This window comes from Saccopteryx bilineata, chromosome 4, assembly GCF_036850765.1.
Source record: "Saccopteryx bilineata isolate mSacBil1 chromosome 4, mSacBil1_pri_phased_curated, whole genome shotgun sequence".
Taxonomy (NCBI): Eukaryota; Metazoa; Chordata; class Mammalia; order Chiroptera; family Emballonuridae; genus Saccopteryx; species Saccopteryx bilineata.
In genome coordinates this window covers 67,225,910-67,247,835 of record NC_089493.1, presented here as the reverse complement: position 1 = coordinate 67,247,835, position 21,926 = coordinate 67,225,910, and the positions used below count along the sequence as shown (strand labels likewise).

Sequence of the window (21,926 nt, the reverse complement as noted above, 5' to 3'; positions counted from 1 at the left end):
TTTGGCTCAGATCAGGGCACTTGGTCATCTTTGCCGTAAAGACAGGACCAAAGGTACCTTGTGGCAGAGCCATGGTGTTGCCCTGAATCTTTACTTACCAGCCTCCCCTGGAGGAGCTCTTCTTTACTGGAATAGAAGTGTTTGTCCCACCTACAGAGGGGGAACATTTCTGTCTAGTGAGAAATGTGCTCTTGTCACCTCCTTTCTATGTATCTCTGCTTATCCCGAGAAACAAGCAGATACATTTATATATATATATATATATATATATATATATATATATATATATATATATTTTTTTTTTTTAATTTTTTAAAATTTATTTATTCATTTTAGATAGGAGAGGGAGAGACAGAGAGAGAGAGAGGAGAGACAGAGAGAGAGAAGGGGGGGAGGAGCTGGAAGCATCAACTCCCATATGTGCCTTGACCAGGCAAGCCCAGGGTTTCGAACCGGCGACCTCAGCATTTCCAGGTCGATGCTTTATCCACTGCGCCACCACAGGTCAGGCCAGATACATATTTTTCTGATAATGTATAAGCATAGATAACATTCTACACATGCCCCTGCCTCCTTCAGGAAGTTTAAAAAATTTTCTGGGGTCCAGTTTTATTGAGAAATAATTGATATATAAATACATGACTGTATAAGTTTAAGGTGCAAGCATAAGGTTTGATTCACATATACTATGAAATGATTACCATGATAGATTTGATTTACATTCATCATCTCATATAGATCCAATAAAAAGAAAAGAAAAAAAATCTTTTTGTGTTGAGAATTTAGGGCCTACTTCTTAACAACTTTCCTATAGATCATATAGCAATGTTAAATACAGTCATCATGTACTGACATCTCTAGCACTTCTTTAGCTTATTATTGGAAGTTCATACCATTTGACTACCTTGCTCCAATTCTCCTGCTCTAGGGTGCTTATATTCTAACTGGTGAGAAAGTTGCTATTAAATTAAAGCAAATGGAATAGAGTGATATTTATATTGTAGAAACTTAAGGTATCAGCAGCGTTATTTGGGGAGTGGTAGGGGGTGGTGGTGGTGATATTGGAATGTAATGTGGGACAGACAGTTGCACAGGATGGCCAGGAAGGGGATTTTTGCAATTTCTGAATTTACACCTGTAGTTGGCCACTTTCTCTGACAAGGTAACAAGAAGAGTTTCCTTTTTGGATCATGTTTATGCTTCCCTATAACACTCATTCCTTGCAATTAAATTTTCTTGATATTTTGCTGCCTAAGTAAGGAATTGAATGGGAAATAAGATGGATTTCTTTCTTTCTTTCTTTTTGGTATCTGTAGTTATTTTCTCTTTTCTGGCTGAAATTCTAAAGAAAGGCTCCACTGTTTATTCTCCATTTAACCCCCTTCTGTAGCCAGCCATCTTCAGCTTTGGGCTGCCTTGCCCTTTCTGGGATCCTGATGTTTCCTGGGGCAGGTCGAGGAGCATTTGATTAGGTCTAAGAAAGCAAGCTGGCAACGCACTCTGAGCATAGTCAGTTTATTTTAGAGTTTGAGTTATTTTGTTATGCACTCTGAGCTCTTGTCTTCTTCTGGAGAGAGTTCATGATCTCTATTCACTGACTTGACATGTCTCTGCCCTTTCCTTCATTCCTAGCTCTTCTTTCTGTCATTCACAACTCTGATTACAGAGTGACTTACTTGTGTTTGGGGTTTTATTTCTATACACTTTACAGTGACTTCCTTTATTTTGATATATAGAATCATTGATCTTTAAAGAATTTCTGTAGTATTCCTGCCTCCTCTGTGGAATATAATTCTCCAAACCACTTCCTGCCCTCTCTCCATGTAGTCTTCTCATAATGCCTCCCTCATGACCCTGTCAGGAATGTTTGTATTTCTTTTTTTTTTTTTTTTTTGTAGTTTTCTGAAGTTGGAAACAGGGAGGTAGTCAGACAGACTCCCACATGCGCCCTACTGGGATCCATCTGGCATGCTCACCAGGGGATGATGCTCTGCCCATCTGGGGTGTTGCTCTGTTGCAACCAGAGCCATTCTAGCGCCAGAGGCAGAGGCCATAGAGCCACCCCCAGTGCCTGGGCCAACTTTGCTCCAATGGAGCCCTGCCTGCACGAGGGGAAGAGAGAGACAGAGAGGAAGAAGAAGGGGAGGGGTGGAGAAGTAGTTGGGCACTTCTCCTGTGTGCCCTGGCCGGGAATCGAACCTGGGACTCCTGCACACCAGGCCAACGCTCTACCACTGAGCCAACCGGCCAGGGCCAGGAATGTTTGCATTTCCCTGACTATTGAACATGTTTCTGCCTTATTACCTGGAACCATGCTACTGCCATTCTGATTATCTGAGGTTCCCTGGAAACACTATACTCTTTCATGACTCTGAACATGTTGTCTGTCTGTCTGGAATTCCTTCCAGATCTCCCTTTTTCCTTTCCTCTGTGGACATAACTTTCCTCCTCATCTGATCCCACTGGGCCACAGCCCATATTTGTGAATTTCTACGCAACCTACAAGTCTAACACTTGTAACTCTTCTGAACACTATTTTTTAACCCTCTCCTTATGTGATACTGTTTCTTCTACTCTTAGTCTCTGGTATAATATATTTCTGTTAGCACTCATCCCAGGATATTTGAATGATTTATGTGCCCATCTGCATATAGAGTAAGAACCTTGCCTTCTTCAACTCTGTACCTAGAAAGAGGGTCCATTCAAGTCCCTGAGTGAATAAATGAATGAACGCAAGTGGTATATCAACTCAATCTGATTATCTTGATTGCTTCATAGTGATGAGGTGAAAATTATAAGGGAGAAAAAAGCTTTGTGTTCTGGACCAACTCCCATTAATTCCATGTGAGCTTTCCTCAGGGGTTAGAAGCAAAAGTGTGTCTATCCAGAAACAGACAATCTGGTAAAAAAAACAAATTTGTTGAATCACATTGAACCAAGTAACATATTGGTTAAAATTTAACATGTGAACAAAAAAAAAAGAGATTTTAGTTCATTGGTGTTCCACATATTGATGAAAAATTTTTGTGCACTGTATTGATAATATTGCAATATTGTATATCTCTTGAGCATTATTATCCACATTCAGGAATTTTCAGGGATTATGGGTCAGTTTTGTGAACTTTGAAGAATTCTTACAACTTTGTGTTACAGGTTTTAAATCTTTCTTGGGTGCAGTTAAATTACACTGGGGAACAATTTTTTTTCATTTCTGTTGCATGAGGTTTTAGAACTGTTTCTATATATTTCTGCATCACTGATTCCAAATATGAAATCTTTTTTTTGGTGCATGCTCTAGTTTTTATGCATTTTTAATTTCTTTTTGTTACAGTTAATGGCATGCATTGGTTTTTAAATTGGAGTTAAAGGGCAACGGCTCTTGAATTGAACACAACCACAAGGCAATTAATGTTTTACAAAATTCACTTTTACATAACTGTAGTTGTTTTTAAATGTAAAAAATTATTATCTGATAAAAACACTCTCTTATTTTGTTTTAAGATTGAATCATGGCTTCTTCAAGTAGGTGTAAATGTAAGAATGGTCCTGACACCTTCTGTTATATATGTGGCTGTTATACACTTTAACGTCAAAGGTGCAATATTTCATCATTTGTGACATGTGCATATATTGCCTATTTTCAAGTTCCCCTTGGCGATCAAGACAAGAATTGGGCTCCTCATATTGTGTGTCATAATTGTGAGGAAATGCTTTGTGACTGGACAAAAGGAAAATGCAAAGGAATGTCTTTTGGTATTCCCATGGTTTGGTGTGAACCTAAGGACCATAGCAGTGACTGTTATTTCTGTCTGATCCATGCAAAGGGCATTGGCAAGAAAAAATGGCATATGATCGCATATCCTAATATTTCTTCAGCAATACGACCCATCCCACACTCTGAGACACTTCCGGTTTCAGTTTTCAATGGTTTTATTTCTTCTAAGGATAAAGAAAGTGAACATGGTGATCAAGTGTATTTTGATAAGATGCATGAGGAAATGGTTGTAGAATCTGAAGGGTCTTCTTCTGATGCCAAGCAGTCATTAACCCCTCAGCAGTTTATCCAACCTGAATTGAATGACTTAATAAGAGATTTGGGCCTATCAAAGAAAGCTGAGTTATTAGTCTCCAGGCTTCAAGAAAAGAATGTACTTCACCAGTCAGCTAAAGTATCCCATTTCAGGAAGCATGAACAAATTTTTGTGGACTTTTTTTCCCGAAGACAAACACTTTTTTTACTGTCATGATGATATCAGTAGTCTTCTCAGCCAGCTAGGTGTTACCACTTACAGTCCAACAGAATGGCAGCTATTTCTTGACAGCTCTAAACAAAGTCTGAAATGTGTTCTCCTATACAATGGTAATGTTTATGCAGCAGTTCCAATAGGTTATTCAACTCATCTGCAAGAGGGTTATAATGACATAAAAATTGTCCTCGACTTACTGAAGTATGAGCAGCATAACTGGATCATTTGTGTGGATCTTAAAATGGTAAATTTTCTGCTAAGATAACAAAGAGGATTCACAAAGTATCCTTGCTTTCTATGTTTGTGGGACAACCAAGCTTGGGAGAAACACTGGACACAGAAGGAGTGGCTGAAACATGAAGCTCTGGAAGTAGGGATTCAAAATATTGTGAATGAACCTGTAGTTAATTGAAACAGGATCATTTTTCCCCCACTTCACATCAAACTTGGCTTAATGAAGCAGTTTGTTCAGTCTTTGAATAGAGAAAGTGAATGCTTTCAGCATATTATTTCTGCTTTTCCTGCCTTGTCTTTCAAAAAGATAAAAGCAGGTGTATTCAATGGACCTCAAATTCGAACCCTCATATATGATGAAGAATTTGCCAGAAAGATGAATAAGGAGGAGAAAGCAGCATGGAAGTCTTTTGTGGCAGTTACAAAGAACTTCCTTGGATACAAAAAAGCAGAAAACTATGAACTTCTGGTTCAAAGTATGCTGTTGGCTTTCTGCAACATTGGATGTAACATGAGCATTAAGATTCACTTCCTGAACAGTCACCTTGATAAGTTTCTCGAAAATGTTGGAGCTGTTAGTAGTGAGCAGACTATGCTGGAGCATCAAACGAGATTGTCCTCAACAAGTACACAAATGGAAGAGCTACAAATGAAATTTTTGCCTGAATAGAATTTAAATAAGTTTTGTGCAAATTTTATTATTAAAATAATAAAATAATCAATATATTAAAATATTTTGAAATTATAGACAAATTCTGATGCAATTATATCTTTTAGTGTACTAGTGTATTTCCTGCATTATATAAATTATTATATTTTCACAAAGATGATGCCCAAGAAGACATTCTACTTCATTATGTTAAACTAAATGTTGAAAATTTTACAATAAGATGAAAACCTAAAATATTGGATTGCATAAAAACTGTTGCTCACAGAGAAAAACTAATGTCAGATTTGAGATCAGCACACTCGAATTAGGCAAGAACAAGTATTTTTGTAGGTGCAACAAAAATTTTGTTCTCCAGTGTTATCAACCAATGATCTAGTTGGAAACATTGATACCATTCATTAGCCCTATTTCTGTTGAGAGTTGAAATTTAAGCTGAGACAAGAGGTACATTATTAAAAATTTTTCAAACAAATAGAGATATATTTAATTTTAAATGAGTTATAAATTTTACATTTAAAAATGATCAAAATGCTAAAAAAAAAAGATGGGAGAGACTAGGACCCTAACTTGGCTTCCTTCTTCTCACCCCTGAGGTAGACTCTGTGTGTGACATTCTTATGGAACCTAAGGGCTCCAGGCAGCCTGATTTCAAAACCAGTGACCAAGACCAGTCCTCTCAGTGTACAGATGCAGAAACCATGGTCCAAAGAAGGCAAGTGAGCCACAACTCAAATGCAGGTTTTCTCATTTGCAGGACAGTGCTACAAGAGAGAAACCTGCCTTGACTCCAGACTCACTTTTTTTTTTTCTGAGAGGGAAAATGTGGTATTGTTACTTCACTGGATCTAAGTGGAATGATGTTTGCCCAGTGACTATTCTTCAGGGCATTTTAAAACTTGCTGAGTAACTGGTCAGTGTGTGTTGCAGGCATGCCATCTTGGAGGTGGGAAAGACCCCAGTGATTGGTAAAGTACATCCTTGGGATTCTATACACAAATTTTGTTTTCAAGCATGTTCTTAGTACAAACATATATAGTCAAGTCATGTGGGTCATATCATCTGCCCGAGCCTCTGGGTCTTCATTTTTATGGTAAAGTGTTGGATGATAGCCAGGACATGGAAACAACCTAAGTATACTTTAGTGAATAATTGAATACAGAAGATGTACTTATATACAATGGACTACTACCCAGCCATAAGAAAGAATGAGCCCTGGCCGGTTGGCTCAGTGGTAGAGCGTCGGCCTGGCGTGCGGAGGTCCGGGTTCGATTCCCGGCCAGGGCACACAGGAGAAGCGCCCATCTGCTTCTCCACCCCTCCCCCTCTCCTTCCTCTCTGTCTCTCTCTTCCCCTCCCACAGCAGAGGCTCCACTGGAGCAAAGATGGCCCGGGCGCTGGGGATGGCTCCTCCGCCTCTGCCCCAGGTGCTGGAGTGGCTCTGGTCGCAACAGAGCGACGCCCCGAGGGGCAGAGCATCGCCCCCTGGTGGGCAGAGCGTCGCCCCCTGGTGGGCGGGCCGGGTGGATCCTGGTCGGGCGCATGCAGGAGTCTGTCTGACTGTCTCTCCCCGTTTCCGACTTCAGAAAAATACAGAAAAAAAAAAGAATAAAAAGAAATGATGAAATACTGCTATTTGTGACAACACAAGTGGATCTTGAGAGTGTCATGCTAAGTGAAGAAAGCTGGGTGAAAAAAAACAAGAACCATATGATTTTATTCATATGTGGAATATAAAGCAGAAAGCAACAAATGAATAAACAGAACAAACAAATTCAAAGACACAGACAACAAAAGGGAGGTTACCAGAGGGAAAGGGGGGGTGGAAGACAGTAAAGGGGGTCAAATATAGGTGATAAAAGGGAACTAGACTTTGGATGGTGAGCATATAGTGCAATATATAGATAATATATATTGTACCCTTGAAATTTATTTAATGTGATTAATCAATGTCATCCAAATAAATTTGATAAAAAATACAATAAAAGGTTAAACTACTAAAAAAATAAGTAAAATAAAATAAAGGGTTGGAAAATATAATTTCTGTGGTCCCCTCTGGGTCTGACATTCTATGATATAGGGAACATGAGACACTTCCTATATTCTCTTTATAAAGGGTCTCATTCCATTTCCTTAGCACAAAGGGATTCACAATCTTCTCAGTTCTAAACTATTTTACATGGAGAGGTAGAATTTATTTCTTATAAAGAAGATTAAGGAAAGTTGTTTTGTGAAGGAAGCATGAGTTTTATCTTTCCATCTCAGGCTTGTTATGGAATTCTCTGGGACTGGACTGGTGCTTTTATTCATTCAATGTATCCTGAGTTGATAACTGTGCTAGGCTCTGGGCCAGGGACTTGGGGTTAAAGAGGTGAATAAGACTTAATTTGTGACCCAAAGGATACCACATTCTTGTGGGAGAGACATTCTTATAAACAAATGTAATCCTTAGAACCAGGATAGGATATCCATAAGGCAGTGATAACAATGACCAAGTACTTTACATGCATTCTTTCTTCAGGTCCTCTCAACTATCATAGCCATTAAATAAATAAGATTGATAAAAATGCTAAGGCTTTGAGAGGTTAGGTACTTCCCTAACCATTGAGAATACAGTGGTCCCTCATCTATCAAGGGGGTTAGGTTCCAGAAACCCCCATGATAGGTGAAAATCCACTAAGTAGTGATCTTATATTTATTTTATTATTTATATATATTTTAAGGCTTTACAAACCCTCCCCACGCTCTTGTTTTTAATTTAATTTTATTTTAATTTATTGGGTGTACATAGATTCGAGCATCTCCCAGAATACCTCTCCCTCTTCCTCGTGTTCCCCACCACATCCTTCTTGCCCTCATCCCCGTGATGCCCTCCTCCCAGCATTGCTTTTCTGCTCTATGCCATCCTATCATCCCCATTCCCTCTGTCCGCTTTCCCTCTGGACCCTTTGATCCAACCTCTGTCTCTATCCTGTTCCTCAGTTCATATTGTTCATTGCATTCCTCAAATGACTGAAGTCATAGTATTTTTTTTTCTGCCTGGCTTATTTCACTTATAATAGTTTCCAGGTCCATCCATGCTATCACAAAAAGAAATATTTCCTTCTCTTTCATGGCCCCATAGTATTCCATTGTGTATATGTACCACTGCTTTTTAATTCACTCATCCACTGACAGATACATGGGCTGTTTCCAGTGCTTGGCTATTGTAAACAATGCTGCCATAAATATGGGGGTGCATTTCTCCTTTTGAATCATTGGTGTGGTGTTCATGGGGTATATTCCTAAAAGTGGGATGGCTGGGTCAAAAGGCTGTTCCATTTTTAATTTTTTGAGGAATCTTCATACTGTTTTCCACAGTGGCTGCACCAGTCCGCATTCCCACCAGCAGTGCAGGAGGGTTCCCTTTTCTCCACATCCTCGTCAGCACTTATTATGTGTAGTTTTGTTAATGAGCGCCATTCTGGCTGGTGTGAGGTGATATCTCATTGTGGTTTTAATTTGCATTTCTCTAATGGTTGATGATGTTGAACATTTTTTTTATCTGCCTGTTTGCCATCTGTATGTCCTCTTTGGAGAAGTGTCTATTCAATTTTTTTTTTTTTTTTGCCCGTTGTTTGATTGAATTGTTTATCTTCCTGGTGTTGAGTTTTACAAGTTCTTTATAAATTTTGGTTATTAACCCTTTATCAGATGTATTGTCAAATATGTTCTCCCATTGTGTTGTTCACCTTTTTACTTTGTTTATATTGTCTTTAGCTGTGCAAAAGCTTTTTAGTTTGATATAGTCCCATTTGTTTATCCTGTCCTTTATTTCCCTTGCCCGTGGAGATAAATCAGCAAATACATTGCTGCGAGTGATGTTGGAGAGCTTATTGCCTTTGTTTTCCTCTAGATGCTTATGGTTTCATGACATGTATTTAAGTCTTATCCATTTTGAGTTTATTTTTGTGAATGGTGTAAGTTGGTGGTCTAGTTTCATTTTTTTTTGCAGGTAGCTGCCCAATTTTCCCAACACCATTTGTTAAAGAGACTGTCTTTACTCTATTGTAGGCTATTACCACCTATGTCAAATATCAATTGTCCATAAAGGTGCGGGTTTATTTCTGGGTTCTCTGTTCTGTTCCATTGATCTATATGTCTGTTCTTTTTATTTATTTATTTTATTTTTTTTTATTTATTCATTTTGGAGAGGAGAGGGGGAGAGAGAGAGAGAGAGAGAGAGAGAGAGAAAGAGAGAGAAAGTGAGAGAGAAGGAGGGAGGAGCTGGAAGCATCAACTCCCATATGTGCCTTGACCAGGCAAGCCCAGGGTTTCGAACCGGCGACATCAGCATTTCCAGGTCTATGCTTTATCCACTGCGCCACCACAAGTCAGGCTATATGCCTGTTCTTATGCCAGTACCAAGCTGTTTTGTGTACGATGGCCTTGTAGTATAACTTGATATTAGGAATGTGATACCAACCACTTTAATCTTCTTTTTCAAGATTGCTGAGGCTATTCATGTTCTCTTTTGGTTCCATATGAATTTTTGGAATATTTGTTCTATACCTTTGAAGTATGTCATTGGTATTTTAATAGGAATTGCATTGAATTTATAAATTGCTTTGGGTAATATGGTCATTTTAATGATATTTATTCTTCCTGACCATGAACACAGTATATGTTTCCGCTTGTTTGTAACTTCCTTGATTATCAATGTTTTATAATTTTCCGAGTACAAATCTTTAACCTCCTTGATTAAATTTACTCCTGGTTACTTTACTTATTTACTTTTTTGCAATAGTAAAGGGGATTGTTTTTTTAATTTCTCTTTCTGACAGATCATTGTTGGTGTATAAAAATGCCTCTGATTTTTGAGTATTAATTTTATATCCTGTCACCTTGCTGAATTCATTTATCAGGTCCAGTAGTTTTTTTACTGCAACTTTAGGGTTTTCTGTGTACAGTATCATATTATCAACAAATAATAGTTTTACTTCTTTTCCAATTTGGATGCCTTTTATTTCTTCTTCTTGCCTGATTGCTGTGCTAAGACTTCCAGAACTATGCTGAATACCCCTGCCTTGTTCCTGATCTTAAGGGGATTGCTTTTAATTTTTGCCATTGAGTATGATGTTGGCTGTGGGTCTGTCATAGATGGCTTTCATCATGTTGAGGTATGTTCTCTGTATTCCCACTTTGCTGAGAGTTATGATCATAAATGGGTGCTGGATTTTAGCAAATGCTTTTTCTGCATCTACCAACATTATCATGTGGTTTTTCTTCTTCCTTTTGTTTATGTGATGAATCATATTGATTGATTTGCAAATATTGTACCATCTTTGCCTCCCCAGAATAAATGCCACTTGATCATGATGTATGATTTTTTTCATGTATTGCTGGATTCGGTTTGCTAATATTTTTTTTTTGTATTTTTTTGTATTTTTCTGAAGCTGGAAACAGGGAGAGACAGTCAGACAGACTCCTGCATGCGCCCGACCGGGATCCACCCGGCACGCCCACCAGGGGCGACGCCCCGCCCACCAGGGGGCGACGCTCTGCCCCCCTGGGGCGTCGCCCCACCGTAACCAGAGCCACTCCAGCGCCGGGGGCAGAGGCCAAGGAGCCATCCCCAGCGCCCGGGCCACCCCTGCTCCAATGGAGCCCCGGCTGCGGGAGGGGAAGAGAGAGACAGAGAGGAAGGGGGGGAGTGGAGAAGCAAATGGACGCCTCTCCTATGTGCCCTGGCCTGGGAACCGAACTCAGGTCCCCTGCACACCCGGCCGACGCCCCACCGCTGAGCCAACCGGCCAGGGCGGTTTGCTAATATTTTATTGAGAATTTTAGCATCTAAATTCATCAGAAATATTGGCCTATAGTTTTCTTTCTTAGTATTGTCTTTGCCTGGTTTTGGAATCAGAATTATGCTTGCCTCATGAAAGGAGCTTGGAAGTTTTCCCTCCTCTTGAATTTTTTGAAATAGCTTGAGAAGGATAGGAGTTAGTTCTTCTTTGAATCTTTGACAGAATTCGCCTGTGAAGCCATCTGGCCCAGGGCTTTTGTTTGTTGGGAGTTTTTTTGATAACTGTTTCTATCTCATTTTTTTGTAATCAGTCTATTTAGGTTTTCTGATTTTTCCAGATGGATTTTTGAAAGATTATATGTTTCAAGGAATTTGTCCATTTTACCTAGGTTATCTAATTTTTTTGGCATACAGTTCTTCATAGTATTTTCTTACAGTCTTTTGTATTTCTTCTGTGTCAGTTGTTACTTCTGCACTCTCATTTCTAATTTTATTTATTTGAGTCCTCTCTCTTTTTTCTTGGTGAGTCTGGTTAAAGGTTCATCAATCTTGTTTACCTTTTCAAAGAACCAGCTCTTGGTTTTATTGATCCTCTGTATTGTTTTTTTAGTCTCTATGTCATTTATTTTCAATCTAATCTTTATTATTTCCTTCCTTCTACTTCCTCTGGGCTTTATTTACTGTTCTTTTTCTAGATCTTTTAGTTGCAGGGTTAAGTTGTTTATTTGAGCTTTTTTTTTAAGCTTATTAAGGTATGCCTGTAATGCTATGAACTTCCTTCTCAGGACTGCTTTTGTTACTTTGAGTTGTTGTATGCTCATTTTCATTTGTTTCAAGGAAATTTTTTATTTCTTCCTTGATCTCATTGTTGACCCATTAGTTATTTAATAACATGCTGTTTAGTTTCCAAGTGTTTGAGTGATTTTCAGTTTTTCTATTGTAGTTGATCTCTAGTTTCATTCCAAGAATAATAGCAAGAGAAGATGCTTGCTATTATTTTAATCTTATTAAATTTGTTGAGACTTGTTTTATGCCCTAATATGTGGTCTATCCTAGAGAATGTACCATGAGCACTTGAAAAGAAGTGCTGCTTTACAGCGAAAGGTTCTGAATCACACAGTTGATCTAGTGTGTCCCTTAATTCTGCTGTTTCTTTGTTAATTTTGTTTCTTGAGGATCTATCCTGTGATGTTAGTGGGGTATTGAAATCTCCTACTATTATAGTATTGCTGTTGATCTCACCCTTTATGTCCATCAAAGTCTGCTTTATATATTTAGGTGCTCCTACATTAGGTACATAGATATTTATAATGATTATCTCTTCCTGTTGGATTGTTCCCTTTATCATTATATAGTGATCTTCTTTATTCCTTACTACAGTCTTTGTTTTAAAGTCTATTTTATCAGATATAAGTATTGCTACCCTGGTTTTCTTTTTTTTTCATTTACATTTGCATGAAATATTTTTTTCCATCTTTTTACTTTCAGCATCTTTTGTTTTGAGGTGGGTCTCTTGTAGACAGCATATGTATGCGTCCTGTTTTCTTATCCATTCAGCTACCTTATGTCTTTTTATTGGAGCATTTAATCCATTTACATTTAAGGTCATTATTGATATGTAGTTGTTCATTGCTATTTTTTTCTTTAAATCTACATTCCTCTTTTACTAGATTGTTCCCCACTTTGTTCTATCTACAGTAGACCCCTTAACATTTCTTTTTTTTATATATAAATAAATTTTTATTTTAATGGGGTGACATCAATAAATCAGGGTACATACATTCAAAGAAAACATTTCCAGGTTATCTTGTCATTTAGTTATGTTGCATACCCATCACCCAAAGAGAGATCGTCCTCTGCCACCCTCCATCCAGTTCTCTCTGTACCCCTCCCCCTCCCCTCCCCCTCTCCCTCCTTCCCTCGCCCCACCCCCCATAGCCACCACACTCCTGTTCATGCCTCTCAGTCTCGCTTTTATGTCCCACTAATGTATGGAATCCTGCAGTTCCTGTTTTTTTCTGATTCGCTTATTTCACTCCGCACAATGCTACCAAGACTCCACCATTCCGCTATAAGTGATCCAATGTCACCATTTCTCCTATCTGAATAATATACCATGGTGTATATGTGCCCCATCTTCTTCATCTAGTCCTCTATTTTTTTTACAGTGATTAAAAGCCTTTAAGCAAACTCTTGGCCAATACAGCAAGAATCCATAAATGAGTAGTGTCCTTAACATGTTCCCCAAGTCCAAGTTGGCCCCCTCACCATGCCAAATCCCTGAAAAATGCAACCCAACCACAGTTCAGTCTGTTAGGAGCTGTCACAGGGAGCAGGAGTCCAGGAAAGTTCCCCACAGGAAAAGTCCGTATGGCACTGGAATTGTTGTCACCATTCTATACTTTGCAGCTCATGTCCAAGTCCCAATGACCGCTGCTTCTAGCTGGTAATGATTCAGGTAGACTGGAAAAAGCCATTTGCAGCATGCGTGGATATGGAGCTTCTGTTCTCCTCTGCCTGGAGAGTTGAGACCAGGTTGCTTTTCCCTGGAGCTCTGTGACTGTGGCCTGGTAAAGAGAACCTTGGGATACCCTAAGCTGGGTGGCAAAGGTAAATTCATAATACAAGTTGGCAAAAGGAGGAAAGAGAGCTCTAAATTAAGAGTAGGTCCCAGCCTGAAATATGAGTGGGGCATTGAGGTAGGAGGAATAAAGGAAACACTATATATTAAGCAAAGCAGCAGAAAATAGGACTATCAACACCCACAACAGACATCTTTGAGGGAAGAATAAAGAACCTGACTATTCAGGCAAAACATAGTTAAGTGGCCCTTGTGCAAATGAGATCAGTTTACCTGCTTCTTGGAAGAAATACCCTAGGCTCGTCCACAGTGTCGTAGATGGGGTCGACGGCCCTGGGCACCTTCAGCCTTCAGTGGCAAACCCCAGCATTCTGGGCAAGGTTAGGTCATAGGTGGCTGGAGCAGGCCTGGAAGAGACTGAACCCTCCCTTAGAGGAGCGAGGGGGAAGCCCACCTTCCAGTGTCCCTGTTTCCTCACAGCAGAGGTGTGTAAGCCTGGCAGGCTTTAGCTCAATGACCTTCCTTTCCACTATTGAAGCAGGACCCAGATGGCATCCTATGAGACCCCTTTGGGGTGCTGGAGCCTTTAAGGGTGTATCCTAAAAGCTGGTAGTTCCCCCTGATCTCTATTGGGCTTTTTCTGCCTCTAGGTATCTTAAAAGCCATTCTCAGAAGATCTCGCTGAGGGGTTTGAGGATCCCCATCCGCCTATATAAATCTTTTCCATATATCTGGAGCTATTTGGAAAAAAGACAGAACAGTGTTATTAGCTAGATCTAATAAAGAAGGTAGATTTGGTGTCTCCTGTTCATCAGCTTTCAAAAGAAACGTAAATTTTTTTTTTTTTAAGTAAAAAGCATGATATGGTAGACCCGTCGGAGTCATTGACCTGGTGTGCAGGATTCCCGGGTTCGATTTCCGGCCAGAGCACACAGGAGAAGCGCCCATCTACCTCTCCACCCCTCCCCCTCTCCCCCCTCCCGGTCCCTCTCCTCCCGCCCACAGCCAAGGCTCCACCGGAGCAAATCCACCCTGGGCACTAAGGATGGCCCCATGGCCTCCGCCCTAGTCGCCCGAATGACTCCGGTCGCAACAGAGCAACATCCCAGATGGGCAGAGCATTCCCCCCGGTAGGCATGCCAGGTGGATCCCAGTCAGGCGCATGCAGGAGTCTGTCTGCTTGCCTCCCCACCCCCATCCTCAGAAATATACAAAAAATAAATAAATAAAAGAAAAAATACAAAAAAAAATACAAAAAAAAAAAAAATGGGGGGGGGCATTCCCTTGTGCTAAAGCACCAGGAAGCATGGAGTGTGCTTGAGTATGTCCTATGAAACATGGAGCTCTATGTTTACATATAAGTCTTTGAAGAAGGAGGAACTGCTGAAATAGTTTGTCAGCATTTGTCCCTAAGACAGCAGTCTTTATAGTGGGAACACCATACGTAAATATTTGCTGTCTGTCTATAGATTAAGGGGGGAATATGGCCAATGCTGAAAAGCCATGATCTTTGTGCCTCTCCCTCCCCCAACCCCCTCCCTCTCCTCCCCCCACCCTGTAACCCCAACACTGTTGTTCATGTCTCTGAGTCTCATCTTTATGTCCCACCTATGTGTGGAAACATATAGATCTTAGTTTTTTCTGATTTACTTCTTTCACTCAGTATAATGTTATCAAGGCCCATCCATGTTGTAAAAGATCCTATGTCATCATTTCTTATGCTGAGTAGTATTCCATAGTATATATATACCAAAGCTTTTTAATCCACTCGTCCTCTGATGGACATTTGGGCTGTTTCCAAATCTTTGCTATTGTGAACAATGCTGCCATAAACATGGGGGTGCATTTCTTCTTTTCAAACAGTGCTATGGTGTTCTTGGGGTATATTCCTAACAGTGGTATAGCTGGGTCAAAAGGCAGTTTGATTTTTAATTTCTTGAGGTATCTCCATACTGTTTTCCACAGTGGCTGCACCAGTCTGCATTCCCACCAGCAGTGCAGGAGGGTTCCCTTTTCTCCACATCCTCGCCAGCACTTATTCTGTGTTGTTTTATTGATGAGCGCCATTCTGACTGGTGTGAGGTGATATCTCATTGTGGTTTTAATTTGCATTTCTCTAATCATTAATGATGTTGAACATTTTTTCATATGCCTATTGGCCATCTGTGTGTCCTCTTTGGAGAAATGTCTATTCATTTCTTTTGCCCATTTTTGGATTGGATTGTTTGTCTTCCTGGTATTAAGTTTTACAAGTTCTTTATAAATTTTGGTTATTAACCCCTTATCAGACGCTATGTCAAATATATTCTCCCATTGTGTAGTTTGTCTTTTTATTCTGTTCTTATTGTCTTTAGCTGTGCAGAAGCTTTTTAGTTTGATAAAGTCCCATTTGTTTATCCTGTCTTTTATTTCACTTGCCTGTGGAGACAAATCAGCAAATATATTGCTGCGAGAGATGTCAGAGAGCTTACTGCCTATGTTTTCTTCTAAAATGCTTATGGTTTCATGGCTTACATTCAAGTCTTTTATCCATTTTGAGTTTATTTTTGTGAGTGGTGTAAGTTGGTGGTCTAGTTTCATTTTTTTGCAGGTAGCTGTCCAGTTTTCCCAACACCATTTGTTGAAGAGGCTGTCTTTACTCCATTGTATTGTCTTACCTCCTTTGTCAAATATCAGTTGTCCATAGAGCTGTGGGTTTATTTCTGAGTTCTCTGTTCTGTTCCATTGATCTATGTGCCTGTTCTTATGCCAGTACCATGCTGTTTTGAGTACAATGGCCTTATAATATAACTTGATATCTGGAAGTGTGATACCTCCCGCTTTTTTCTTCCTTTTCAGGATTGCTGAGGCTATTCGTATTCTTTTTTGGTTCCATATAAATTTTTGGAATATGTGTTCTATGTCTTTGAAGTAAGTCATTGGTATTTTCATTGGTATTGCATTGAATTTATAAATTGCTTTGGGTAATATAGACATTTTAATGATGTTTATTCTTCCTAACCATGAGCATGGTATATGCCTCCACTTATTCGTATCTTCCCTGATTTCTTTTATCAATGTTTTATAATTTTCTGAGTACAAGTCTTTAATCTCCTTGGTTAGATTTATTCCTAGGTACTTTATTTTTTTGGTTACAATGGTAAAGGGGATTGATTCCCTGATTTCTCTTTCTGACAGTTCATTATTAGTGTATAAAAATGCCTCTGATTTCTGAGTATTGATTTTATATCCTGCCACTTTGCCAAATTCTTTTATCAGGTCTAGTAGTTTTTTGACTGAAACTTTAGGGTTTTCTATATACAATATCATGTCATCTGCAAATAATGATAGTTTTACTTCTTCTTTTCCAATTTGGATGCCTTTTATTTCTTTTTCTTGTCTGATTGCTGTGGCGAGGACTTCCAGAACTATGTTGAATAAGAGTGGTGAAAGGGGGCAACCCTGCCTTGTTCCTGATCTTAAGGGGATAGCTTTTAATTTTTGCCCATTGAGTATTATGTTGGCTGTGGGTTTGTCATAGATGGCCTTTATCATGTTGAGGTATGTTCCCTGTATTCCCACTTTGCTGAGAGTTTTGATCATGAATGGGTGCTGGACTTTATCAAATGCTTTTTCTGCATCTATTGAAATTATCATGTGGTTTTTCTTTTTTCTTTTGTTTATGTGATGAATCACATTGATTGATTTGCGAATATTGTACCAGCCTTGCCTCCCAAGAATAAATCCTACTTGATCATGGTGTATGATTTTTTCCATATATTGCTGGATCCGGTTTGCTAATATTTTATTGAGGATTTTTGCATCTAAGTTCATCAGGGATATTGGCCTATAATTTTCTTTTTTTGTGTTGTCTTTGCCTGGTTTTGGAATCAGAATTATGCTCGCCTCATAAAAGGAGTTTGGAAGTCTTCCTTCCTCTTGAATTTTTTGAAATAGCTTGAGAAGGATAGGAGTTAGTTCTTCTTTGAATATTTGGTAGAATTCACTTGTGAAGCCATCAGGCCCAGGACTTTTCTTTTTTGGGAGTTTTTTGATAGCTGTTTCAATCTCATTTGTTGTAATTGGTCTGTTTAGGTTTTCTGAGTCTTCCAGATTGATTTTTGGAAGATTATATGGTTCAAGGAATTTGTCCATTTCATCTAGGTTGTCTAGTTTTTTGGCGTACAGTTCTTCATAGTATTTTCTTACAATATTTTGTATTTCTGTTGTGTCAGTTGTTATTTCTCCACTCTCGTTTCTAATTTTATTTATTTGAGTCCTCTCTCTTTTTTTCTTGGTGAGTCTTGTTAAAGGTTCATCGATCTTGTTTACCTTTTCAAAGAACCAGCTCCTGGTTTCATTGATCCTCTGTATTGTTTCTTTAGCCTCTATGTCACTTATTTCTGCTCTGATCTTTATTATTTCCTTCCTTCTACTAGCTCTGGGCTTTACTTGCTGTTCTTTTTCTAGTTCTTTTAGATGCAGGGTTAAGTTGTTAATTTGAGCTTTTTCTAGCTTCTTGAGGTATGCCTGTAATGCTATAAACTTCCCTCTCAGGACTGCTTTTGCTGTGTCCCATAAATTTTGAGTTGATGTATGCTCATTATCGTTTGTTTCTAGGAATTTTTAAATTTCTTCTTTGATCTCAATGTTAACCAATTCATTGTTTAATAACTTGCTATTTAGTTTCCAAGTGTTTGAATGTTTTTCAATTTTTCTATTGTGGTTGATTTCTAGTTTAATGCCATTGTGATCAGAGAAAGTATTCAATATGATTTCAGTCTTCTTAAATTTGTTGAGCCCGCTTTTGTGCCCTAACATGTGGTCTATTCTAGAGAATGTCCCATGAGCACTTGAAAAGAATGTATATTCTGCTCTTTTAGGGTGAAAGGTTCTGAAGATATCTATTAAATCGAGTTCATCTAATATGTCCTTTAAGTCTGCTGTTTCTTTGTTAATTTTCTTTCTTGAGGACCTATCTAATGATGTTAATGGGGTATTGAAATCTCCTACTATTATAGTATTGCTGTTGATCTCGCCCTTTAAGTCTATCAAAGTCTGCTTTATATATTTAGGTGCTCTTATATTAGGTGTGTAGATATTTATAGTGGTTATATCTTCCTTTTGTATTGCTCCCTTTATCATTATGTAGTGACCTTCTTTATCTCTAACTATGGTCTTTGTTCTAAAGTCCATTTTGTCTGATATAAGTATTGCTACCCCAGCTTTTTTTTCATTTCCATTTGCGTGAAATATTTTTTCCATCCTTTTATCTTCAGTCTGTGTGCATCTTTTGATTTAAGGTGTGTCTCTTGTAGACAGCATATGTATGGGTCCTGTTTTCTTATCCACGCAGCTACCCTATGTCTCTTGATCGAATCATTTAATCCATTAACATTTAAGGTTATTACTGATATGTAATTTTTTATTGCCATTTTTTTTCTTTAAAACTGTTTTTCTCTTTTGCTATATTCTTTTTTTCCTTTGATCTGTTTACAACAGGTCCCTTAGCATTTCTTGCAGCCTTGGTTTGGTTGTAGTGAAATCCTTTAGTTTTTTTTTGTCTGTAAAGCTTTTTATTTCTCCTTCAATTTTAAATGATAGCCTTGCTGGATAAAGTAGTCTTGGTTGTAGGTTCTTGTTCTGCATTACTTTGAATATTTCTTGCCATTCCCTCTGGCCTCAAGTGTTTCTGTTGAGAAGTCAGAAGTCATCCTTATGGGGGCTCCTTTGTAGGTGATTGTCTTTTTTTCTCTAGCAGCTTTTAATATTTTCTCTTTATCATTTAGCTTTGGTAATTTAATTATGATGTGTCTTGGTGTTGGTTTCTTTGGATTTCTCCTTAATGGAGTTCTCTGTGCTTCCTGAACATGTGAAATATTTTCCTGCCTTAATTGGGGGAAGTTTTCCGCTATAATATGTTTGAACAAAGTCTCTATCCCTTGTTCTTTCTCTTCTTCTTCAGGAACCCCTATGATGCGGATGTTATTTCTCTTCATGTTGTCACAGAGCTCTCTTAGAGTTTCCTCAGACTTTTTGAGTCTCTTTTCTTTTTTCTGCTCTGCTTCCATGCCTTTATTTATTGTGTCCTCTAACTCACTGATTCGATTCTCTGCTTCATCCATCCTACTTTTAATTCCTTCCATTGTATTCTTTATTTCAGATATTGTATTTGTCATTTCTGTCTGATTCTTTTTTATTATTTCAATGTCCTTTTTTATATTTGTTATCTCTTTATTTAGGTTTTCATAATGGCCATCTATGGTGGTTCTAATATCTTTGAGCATCCTAACAATCGTTATTTTAAACTCTGCATCTTGTAATTTGGTTATATCTGATTCACTTAGGTCCTTTTCTGGGGATTTCTCTTGGTTTATTTGTGTTGTATTTCTCTGCCTCCGCATTTTCTCTTCACGGGAGTGGCTGTGATCACGTGCTCGGGTGCACAAGGGTTGGTGGCCTTGGCCTTTGCCCCGCCCCCGTGTGTGATGTTATGCTCCGTCCTGAGGGCACTGGCGAGCACCTTTGCTCAGCTGCGGGTCTCCGCCTGTTTCCGAGCTTTCGCCCTGCCTTTGCAGGATGATCCCACTCAAGGAACAGCTGCTAGCCTTGGCTCTACCACCAGGAAAGGCTGTGTGCCCAAGCTCAGCTTCGTAGTGGAACTCCGCCTCTTCTGGGCTTTTGGCTCCACCCCCACGGGAGGAGCCTGCTACCAAGTCAGACGGCAAGCCTGGGTTGCACAGGCGGGGCAGGGATGTGCTCCTCTGCCCTTGCTCCGGGGCTGGTTTCTACCCTTTCTGGGTTTCCCGCCCTTCTCCCGGAGGCTGGATTACAGGCTGCCAGCAGCTGAGCTTAGCCGCTTTTGCACGCCCCCTTCTCCCTAGCCGGGCAAGATTGAGCTCACACCTGAGCCCACTGGTGGCCAGCCGGCTTCCACCCCTGCCAGCAGGACCGCGCTTTTGTCTCCCGCTGCCACCCGCTCTCCGGTGCGCCCTCAGCCGTGTGGGTGGGGGCGTTGCAGCTCGGATCCTAAGACTCACTACCGTAGACCCAAAAGCTCCCTCCTTCTATGCGACTCTGCTCTGAATGCCGCGGGGGAGCTTGTTTGGCTGCTCTCCTGCTTCCCTTTGCTGGTATTGCTGTTTCCGGGGGAAATATTCACTTCAGGTTTGGGGAGTGACTTGTCCCAGGGGTTAGAGTGGCTATCTCCCAAAAATGTTTCTCCCTATGCCTCCTAGATTGCACTCTCTTCCTGTTACTGTGGTTCTCTCCCCTCTCCCTCCATCTCCAGGAGCCCTGGGTGAGTGTTTGTGAGAGAGATGTTCTGCGTGGTCCCTTTAAGAAGGATCCTGGGTCTGAGAAATCAGACTCTCTCACAAACAGTATCCTGACTTGTCTCCAGCTAAATACTGTCCTTATGCTTCTTCTGGGCTCTGGGGCTGCAGGCTGGGGCTTTGTTCCTGGGGCTCAGGGCCCTTTCCCCTCTGCTAAACTCACTTCCTGCCACGCGAGTCTCTCCCTGCTGCCGTTCGCTCCGAGAAGCTGGGCAGCCCTCTCCGCGTTTCCGCTTTTCCTACCAGTCTCTGGGTGGCTTCTTCAGCGTTCCTGGGTTGAAGAGTCCTTTTAGTTTAGTCCAAAGTTGGTTTTTCCAGTTGATAGTTCATAAAATTAGTTTGTAATCCACATTGGTTCTGGGAGATAGATGCTGGTACGTTCGCCTACTCCAGCGCCATCTTGTCTCCCGATAAATGGGATTTTTTAAAAAAGTGTTTTCAAAGTGAGTCCCCTTAACATTTCTTGCAGAATTGATTTGGTTGTGATTAATTCCTTGAGTTTTTTTTTGTTTTTGTTTTTGTCTTTTTATTTATTTTGTCTTATTTATTTATTTATTTCCCTATTTATTAAAGGGAAGCTTTTTATTTCTCCTTTAATCTTAAACAATAGCCTTTCTGAATAAAGAAGTCTTGGTTGTAGGTTCTTGTTCTGCATTACTTTGAATATTTTTTGCCATTCCCTTCTGGCCTCAAGTGTTTCTATTGAATAGTCAGATATAATTCTTATGTGGGTTCCTTTGTAGGTGATTGACTGTTTTTCTCTTGCAGCTTTTAGTATTCTTTATCTCTTAGCTTTGGTATTTTGATTATAATGTGTCTTGGTGTGGGTCTCTTTAGGTTCTTTTTCAATGGGGTTCTCTCTGCTTCTTGAACCTGTGTGACTCTTTTATGCATCAATTTAGGGAAACTTTTGTCTATAATTTCTTCAAATAGGTTCTCTATCCCTTGTTTTTTCTCTTCTCTTTCAGGAACCCCTATTATGTGGATATTGTTTCTCTTTATGATGTCACAGAGCTCCCTTAGAGTTTCCTCAGACTTTTTGATCATTTTTTCTTTTTGCTGTTCTGCTTCCATGCTCTCGCTTATCTTGTCCTCTAAG

General features: G+C 39.5%; 1 protein-coding gene across 8 annotated transcripts in view; it reads left to right on the top strand.

Annotated features, from left to right (window-relative positions):
- Nucleotides 1-21,926, top strand: part of LOC136335945 (uncharacterized) — a 166,523-nt gene that overhangs the window by 42,953 nt on the left and 101,644 nt on the right. The window lies entirely within an intron of this gene.